At 40.7% G+C, this 7849-nt stretch overlaps 1 long non-coding RNA gene across 1 annotated transcript in view; it reads left to right on the top strand.

Annotated features, from left to right (window-relative positions):
* The window catches only part of LOC108446766, a 54113-nt gene extending 47177 nt beyond the window's left edge, over window positions 1–6936 (top strand). Inside the window, exons 13-19 of the long non-coding RNA XR_001862066.1 lie at window positions 717–867; window positions 1019–1079; window positions 1357–1530; window positions 2315–2478; window positions 3472–3535; window positions 4134–5799; window positions 5913–6936. This is a non-coding gene — a long non-coding RNA (uncharacterized LOC108446766). The remainder of the gene's footprint in view (window positions 1–716; window positions 868–1018; window positions 1080–1356; window positions 1531–2314; window positions 2479–3471; window positions 3536–4133; window positions 5800–5912) is intronic.
* Window positions 6937–7849: the final 913 nt, after the last annotated feature.

Raw genomic sequence — 7849 nt, 5'->3', positions numbered from 1 at the left:
CCCCCCGGCTGCCCCCTCCTGTCAGGGACTTGTGCAGAACCACAAGGGTCCCCCTGAGCTCCTTTTCTCCAGCCTGAGCCCCTTTCCCAGCTCCCTCAGCCACTCCTGGGGCTCCAGACCCTTTCCCAACCCCACTCCCTTCCCTGAACACACTCCAGCCCCTTTATTCATAGCATCATATCCAAGGGATGATGGATTTAGCAGCAGAGCTGCAACAATAAATTCTGGGCATCAGCAAACCTTGGATTTGAACCTTAAATGCTGAACTTCTGTCTAAAAATAGCCCTGGTGCAAGATGAGCCACTCAGTTTCTTTTAAATAAATCACCCACTTTTACAGAATAATTTATTTTATGTTTCTTTGTCCTTTCTGTTCTTCCTTTCTAAATTTTTTAATTTTTTTATTTCTTCTATACATAGACCACTTTTACTCTAGACAAGGAAGAGGAGAGCTTGTATTTTAAATATATTTCTGTGTGAGCAGGGCTATGTATGAGACAATCTAGGAGAAACATTATCAGAAAATTTTTACAGAAATGGAAGAAAAATTGGACACAGAAAAAGGTCAACCAAAAAGCAGACAATTTCTTAATTGTATTCTTAACAAGGGTAATTAAGCACTGGAACAGATTAATAATGGATGTGGTTCATGCAGCATCAATGAGGAGTCTTAAAATAAGATTGAATCTCTTCCTAAAATGCCTGATCTAATTTCAGCACAAGTTATTGGGTTAGATGAAGGCACCAAGAAATAAAATCCCAATCTGTGGCACAGGAGAAACATTCACAACATTTCTGATGGCCCGGAAATATCTGTTTCTGGAAAAATCCAGCAGGAGAAAATCCAATTGTTCTTCTAACGTGGAATGTGAGTATAATCAGGTCAATTTATTAACACATTGCCTAGACCAGAGAATAATATTGGCGTTGTGGGTTTCTCTTTGTTACATTTTATTTGTTCTTTTAAAGATTATAGACAAAAAGGATCAATCTGTATTTTATATTTTCTGATTTCACAGAAAAATGTGATGCGATGCTCGTTGATGACATCAACAAGGAGTTCTTGGCTGTCGTTCCCAGGTATTTGTAGGGAGTTCTAGAACATTTTAATTGTTTTTTTTAGGATTTATTTGTAACATTGAGAGAGGAAACAACAGAGTTGAAATGCTGCTCAGCTGCAGCCACAGCTCCATGTCACGGCCGTCCTGCCGTTCCCTGTCCTTCAGTGAAATGTGGGCGTGCATGGGATGCAATCCAGGGGCATCATTTAGTCCTTGTGGGAGCAGCTAAATCTGGGAACGATGTGTTCTGGAAATGGTTTTCCATGGATGGAATAGTTCATCCCCTTGTCCTTCAGGGGGCTGCACAGGATGCAATCCAGGAGCGTCATTGAGCCCTTGGAGGAGCAGCTAAATCTGGGAATGAAGTGTTCATGGAATGAAGTGCCTTTCCGTGGATGGAATGGTTCCTCCCCCAGCAGGTGACAGCCGGGAGCTCTGCTCCAGATGGGGAATGTCAAGCACCTCACAAGGTAATTAATCTCCCCCAAACTCCCGTCTAATTAAATGAGTCGTACTTCATAGAGCGGTGTCAGTAAGGACCAAAACATTGGCTAAGGTCTGTGGGGAGCCTTAAATCAGGGAAGAGCACCACTAACGACTCCTGGAAGTCAATCCAAAGGCTTCTCTGAGCCTGGAATTAGCAGGACAGCTCCTGGTCCCTCCTTGTGGCACTAAATGACCTTTAAAAGTCCCTTCCAACCTAAACCATCCTGTGATTCTCTAGTGTTACACCACATTTACAATTCCATGTAATTTGGTGACCCACATGCACTGAAAAGGGGGAAAAAAATGGAATATCTGCAAATTTTCAAACCAATAGGAAATTTAGAATTGATTTTAGAAACAATCAATCAAAAATATGAAATTGAAGATTGCTATGGAGAGCTGAAAGGAGCAACCCAAACCACCTGCTGCCTGATGGTGTTGTCCAATTTCTGTATAAACTCAATTTAAATTTCTATATTTTGTGTTCAGGTAGCACAAAAAATAAACTCAATCAAGGAGGAGGTTCCAAATACCTCTCAGTAATGGAAACAACAATTTCAGGGCTCTAGTCCAGAAAATTCTGCAAAGAAAAATGATTGGCGTGAGCAGTAGTTGTCTCTTTGGGACTGTCACTGGGAATTGTTGGGAGCAATTCCTCTTGGTTGGTGATAGTGATTTACAATAACTCCCCCTTCACAACTGAATACGTCCCTAAAATGATTCCTTGACAAAGAAAGTGTAATGCTTATTTTTATTTCTTTTTTACAGTGGGCTTGTTAGAATATTGAAGCAACTGGCCATCAAGGGAGCATCCAAAACACAGGGCACAGTCAAACCACACATTAGAGGGAAAGCACAAGATGTGGAGCTGTCAGAGAGAGTGTTGGACTCTGGGGACGGAGAAAGGACAGAGAAGGAGGGAAAAGAAAGGGGTTTGCAAATTATTTGCTCTATATTATCTCTTTCTTTAATTTTAAAACGGTAGTTAGCTTCATTTTAATTTGTGTTTATTTATGTAATTGAATATTTATTTATATAATCAAATATTCATTTATTTGTGTGTTTACTTATTTTTATAGTAGGGGTTCACCTCTCCTTTTTTATTGAGTTTCTTGGAAAGTTCTCCCTCTGGAAAGATAGGATCCTTCCCAAGAAAAGTTCAGGCTGGGGAGCCCAACGTCCCACCCAGCTCAGGGCTAACTCCCAGGGATGGGTAGGAGCTGGATCCCTCTGCCAGTGATATTCCTGCTTTCCAACAAACAGAAATACATGATCTTTCCTCTCATTCCCAGGAAACTTCACTCTTTCAGTGCTCTTTAATTCTGTTGCTATTGTCTCAGGGAACCATAAATGCTTAAATTTGGTGGATTTGATGCCATGAAATCCTGTAACTGATAATTAGACTGCAGGCTGGATGTTTACAACCCCATGCTCCGTGTTTTCAGCCAGTTCTTTCCCACTGAATTCCGTGAGGGTCTGGGTGCAATAACAGGAGTGTGTTTTCAAATAATGCAACTTCTGGCTGAATGAGATTTTAATTTTTGCCTTTCTTACAACCAGGGCTGCAAAAATATTTGGGTTTTTTCCTCGTAGCCTTTAATTTCTACAAGAACCCTTAATGACTACTGCTTAGCCACCAGGAGTCTGCATTTATTTAAATCAATATCTAATTAGCTTCCTTAATATATTACCTTTCACTCCAGAAATTTAAGGAATTTAAGCAATTAAGTTTGGGCACTGATATCCTCCTGCTTGCTTTTGTTTCTGCTTGACTAAATTTTGCCTCTATTTGATCATTTCTAGACCCCCAAATCCCATTGATTTCTTTAGTTTGTTGGTTTACTTGTGTATTTTTAAGGATTTTTTGTTTAAGGATTTTGCGGTGGAAGAATCTTTCCCTCTTAACTTTCATTTTTTTTTTCCAGCCAGTGGATGATGGAGTTGAAGGATAAGAAGAATGATTTTATGGATTCACAACACGATGCAAAGGTGAGATTTCCTCTTACTTCTACCTTGAAATTGCTTTGATTAAGAGAAAAAAATTGCTTCAGTAGAAAGAAATATTTGTAAAATGTAGAAGTTCCTAATCATAGGCAAAACAGAATATTTGAGGAACTTTTTAGGGTGGTGGGGACAGAGAAATCCATTTGAGGAACTTTTTGTGGTGGGGACAGGGAAATCCATCCTATGATACTTTATGTGTTTGATACAATTAATTTTTAAACCATTTAATAAATTAAAATCTTCTTTCTTTTTTTACAAGAAGGACCTGAAAAGCAAAAATGAGAAAGATGAGTTTCCCCCTTTCAGTATGAATATTAAATATATGAAAAACCAGAGCTGGGGCAAAATATTTCCCCTGTGTTCTTTGTAAAGCACCTGGAAGGCCTCACAGTAGAGGCCCATTAGGAAGGATGATTCCCTGCATGGGGATATGTGGGAATGACAACTTTCCAGGAAAAATGGAAGGGCTGGGGTTTTTTTAAAAGCCACGGAAAAATGAGCAACCATTTTGGGTGGAACAGAACAGCTGATACGCTCTTGCCAAGCTCGTTTCTTTATATAAGTGGTTTATTTATATTTGCAGATGTATGCAAATCCTCGACACCAAAACCACCCTGTAAGCAACGGAATTTTCAGGAGGTCTAGGAATTCCTGGAGCTGCCAAAGAAACTCTGCAGAACCAGAGACTCCCATGCAGGAGGCCCCTGGTTTGGAGTTTTGGGATTGTTTTCAGAGTTTTCAGCTTCTGCTGTGAAAACCTAAGGTCGATGGTTGGACTTGATGACTTTAGAGAGCTTTTTCAACCTGAATGATTCTGTGATTCTGTGATTTTGGGGTGGCACACATGGACTATTCAGCACAGCTATGTCTGAGCAGATTTATTCTCTGCCAGTTCTCAGGACCTTTTCCTAAGTAAACTCACCATGGAAATGGTGCATTATGGAGGATGGATATCACTGGATTTAATTAGCAGCCTTGACAGGACAAGTGGCTGCCTGTTGTATTCCAGGACGGAGAATGGTTCAGAACAAACATCCCAGAAGGAATTTCTCATTATTACAGCACTGTCAACCTGAAATTGGACTTTCTAGGACTTGGAAATCCCATTCACACAGAGATATCAATTGTAACAGATAATCTCTTGACTCACTTTATTCTTATTCACCTTATTTAGCCTTATTGAATTAGGGAAACATAAGAATAACCCACTTGCTGAATGTTTCTGGATACATATTTGTCATCCATGTCAGTACAAAAATAGCTCGATTTATCTGGTGTGTCTTTTATTTTTCTTCCCCAAAAACTCGAGAACAGATTTTTGAGCTGCCTCAAAAAAAAGTTGCCTCAGAGATGACATTTCAAAGATCCAACCCAATAAATAAAGATATTGTGGCCATTTCCCTGTATTTCTAAGCTCGTTGTTGGAAACAACAGCCCGATAATTGTGGCTGCTCATGCCATTAATGAAGCAATGCCATCTGAAGCTCGGATTTTGCAATCTTTTCTGCATATGAATAGTCTGAAGTTCAATGTAAGCTGATGATTAAGACCCACTTGAAACATTTGATTCTGCAAGATGTTGTTTTGTGCCGCGGCTTTCGGCTCCCTTTGACTTCCAAGTGGCTGGAACGTTGTGAATCACGAGTGGGAGAGCAGCTAAATGGGGAAAGAGAAGTAAAGAGATGAAATATAAAAGAGTGTATTGGATTCTCTCTCCTTCCATCCCAACTCTGGGCACACAACAGCAACTCTTGACTCGAGGGACGTGAGGGAAAAGCGCTGGGGTTTCCAACGAGCCTCTGACATTTTTGATGTTGTGCATTTGTAGGATGACTCAGATTTGCCAACTGCTGCTGCCGCCGTGGGTTTTGGATGCTCCATGCTCAGGGTTTTTTTGGGTGTTTGGTGCAGAGTCTGACCCCAGCACCTGCATCCACAGTTGCACCCTCTGCTTCCATCCCGAATTTTGTGGTTCATCCAAGTCCAGCAATGTCAATCCATGCAAAGATTGAGGTGAGATGACTTTGAAGTGCACAAGGAGCACACACAGGTCCTTGCTGGGTGCTGATAATAAAAAAAAAGAGAAAAATCTCCTCCTGATCAATCCCACACCCCACAATTTCATATTTTTTCCTCTTTTCTGTCTAGACAGGGAGGTTGGGAAGCGTGGTTTGATGGCAGCCTGCAACAGAAACTGATCCTGGGAAGGTATTTTTAATAAGGGCATGCAAGAATGAGCCAAATCAAATGTAAGCAACTTTTTTTTAGCCTAATCTGCCTCCAGAGAAATGGCAGACTCCCCTCCAGCACTAATGAAGGAATCTATTCCAACCTCACTTGATTTTCTAACGACATCCTACAGGAAAACCACACAGAATATCCCATATACAAATGCATGGAAGTGGAACTTGATGATCCCACGTGCCCATTACAACCTGAGATGTTCTGTGATTTATGGAACAGAAATGCAGGTAAAAAAAGAGTTTTAAAAATAATCCTGCCACTGGATTAAAGAAACGCTGAAGGTGTTTTCTTTCTTGTTTGGGACTAGAACAAGGCTGGTTCAATTGGATCCACAGTTTGTCAGTTCCTGGTGGCTTTTAATGATTCCTGGTTTTCAGCTTCATTTATCTGTGCACACCTTCCCTGCCACATTGAGAAATGGCTGGTGGGGAGGTGGAGTTGTGTCTCAGGCTGTTCTTCTTTAATATGGAAAATGTTTAAACATCCCATTTGGTTGAAAAAATCCATTATTTCCTAGTCAGTCTCATTCTTGAATATGTATTTCCCCAAAATACTTCTGAAGTGCTCCTTTCATCACGATTTTGAGGTGAAAATAAATAATAAAGATTTGGAGCTGGCCAACAAGCTGGAAAATCTATTTCTGAACCAGCTTTGTGTACAAGATGCTCAAAATAAGAGAGAAAGCAGGATGGAGATTTCATTCCTACTTGGAAGATAAAGCCCAGCTGTTCCAGAGCCATGGAGAATATAATTATCAAAAACCACTAATGAGGCATCCCAGGTGGCACAGAAAACTCACCTGTATCTTATCTCTACGCTTAGCAAAGAGATTTGTTATGGAAGGAATGGTTAATGTCAAGACTGGGAAAAAGGAAATATTTGCTGCACGAATTCTCCCCTTTCAGCTTTATTTTTGTTTACAGCTGTGCAAGCTGAGTATAAAATGCAGCTATTTTGACTTCGTAGTATTTTATGTCTCGTTTGAACGGTTTTAAAAATTGATTGAAGGCGGCCAAGAATTGAACCTTTTCCCTCTTCTCATGTTCCGTGGTGCTTGGTTTTATGTGGCACCTTTTCCACTAAAAAGGCACAGAGGAGGCTAAACAGCAAAATAAAAGCCAGCCATGCTCTACTAAATCTTATTACCCAAACCAAAATCATTTGAATGTTTTAAAAGTTTTATCCATTGGGTCCCTGTGGGAGGGCAGTGTCGGGTTGGTGGTGAATTTATTTTCCCCAAATTTCTGAATTTCAATCAGGTTTGCTCTAATAGCTGTCAGCTGACCTGATTAAAGCCTACCTCTCCTCGAGTTGATTTAAATCAACTTGGCTGCCACACAGCAAGCTGAAATTCACGCTGGCCATCTGCTGCACTAAATCAATTTATTTTGGAGAACTTTAATTCAATTACCAGGCCCATATTCCATGGCAGGTGTAGGAGACAAATCCATATTTCAGGTTCCTATGTGGGATCTGGTGTAGGCAACTGAGGAGTGAGAGGAGGACTTGGGTAACATAAAAGGAGTAAGAAAGGATTTCCCTGAAAGCTTTAATTACAGTTTTAAAGCAGACAATTTAAACAGGTTTTGGAATTAGAAATATTTAAAAGAATCATATTGTGACCTTGCAAATCGCTGCTGCTGTTGCACACAATGCTACAGCCCGCTAGAAATTATATAAATACTGTGACTTGGTTAACATTTCAAATCTCTGACTCAGAAATTACCATGAAAATGGGGAATATTTCAGGATCCAATGAGGCCTTTACCCATTTCTTGGCTTAGGGTTGTAGATCTGGAAGGCCAAAGCATCAGAGCCAGCTCACGTGTGGCTTTTGTGTGGTGTTTGGGAGCCCTCTTGTCACATCTGTCAGCTGTTGGGAGGAGCTGCACTCTATGGATCCTCTGGCATCCAGACCCACCAAGGCTGTGAATGCCCTCATCCAACGGGAAAACATGGAATTGTGGTTTAAAAGTTCAAACAAGCTCCTGGGCTGCTCTTGGTCTTACCATGACAGTGGCGGCTCTTCCTTATCTATCAACAACACAAGGGAAA

Source organism: Corvus brachyrhynchos, unplaced genomic scaffold (genome assembly GCF_000691975.1).
Source record: "Corvus brachyrhynchos isolate BGI_N302 unplaced genomic scaffold, ASM69197v1 scaffold544, whole genome shotgun sequence".
Classification (NCBI taxonomy): Eukaryota; Metazoa; Chordata; class Aves; order Passeriformes; family Corvidae; genus Corvus; species Corvus brachyrhynchos.
Note: the sequence above shows the minus strand (reverse complement) of the source record. Positions and strands in the feature narration are given on the sequence as shown.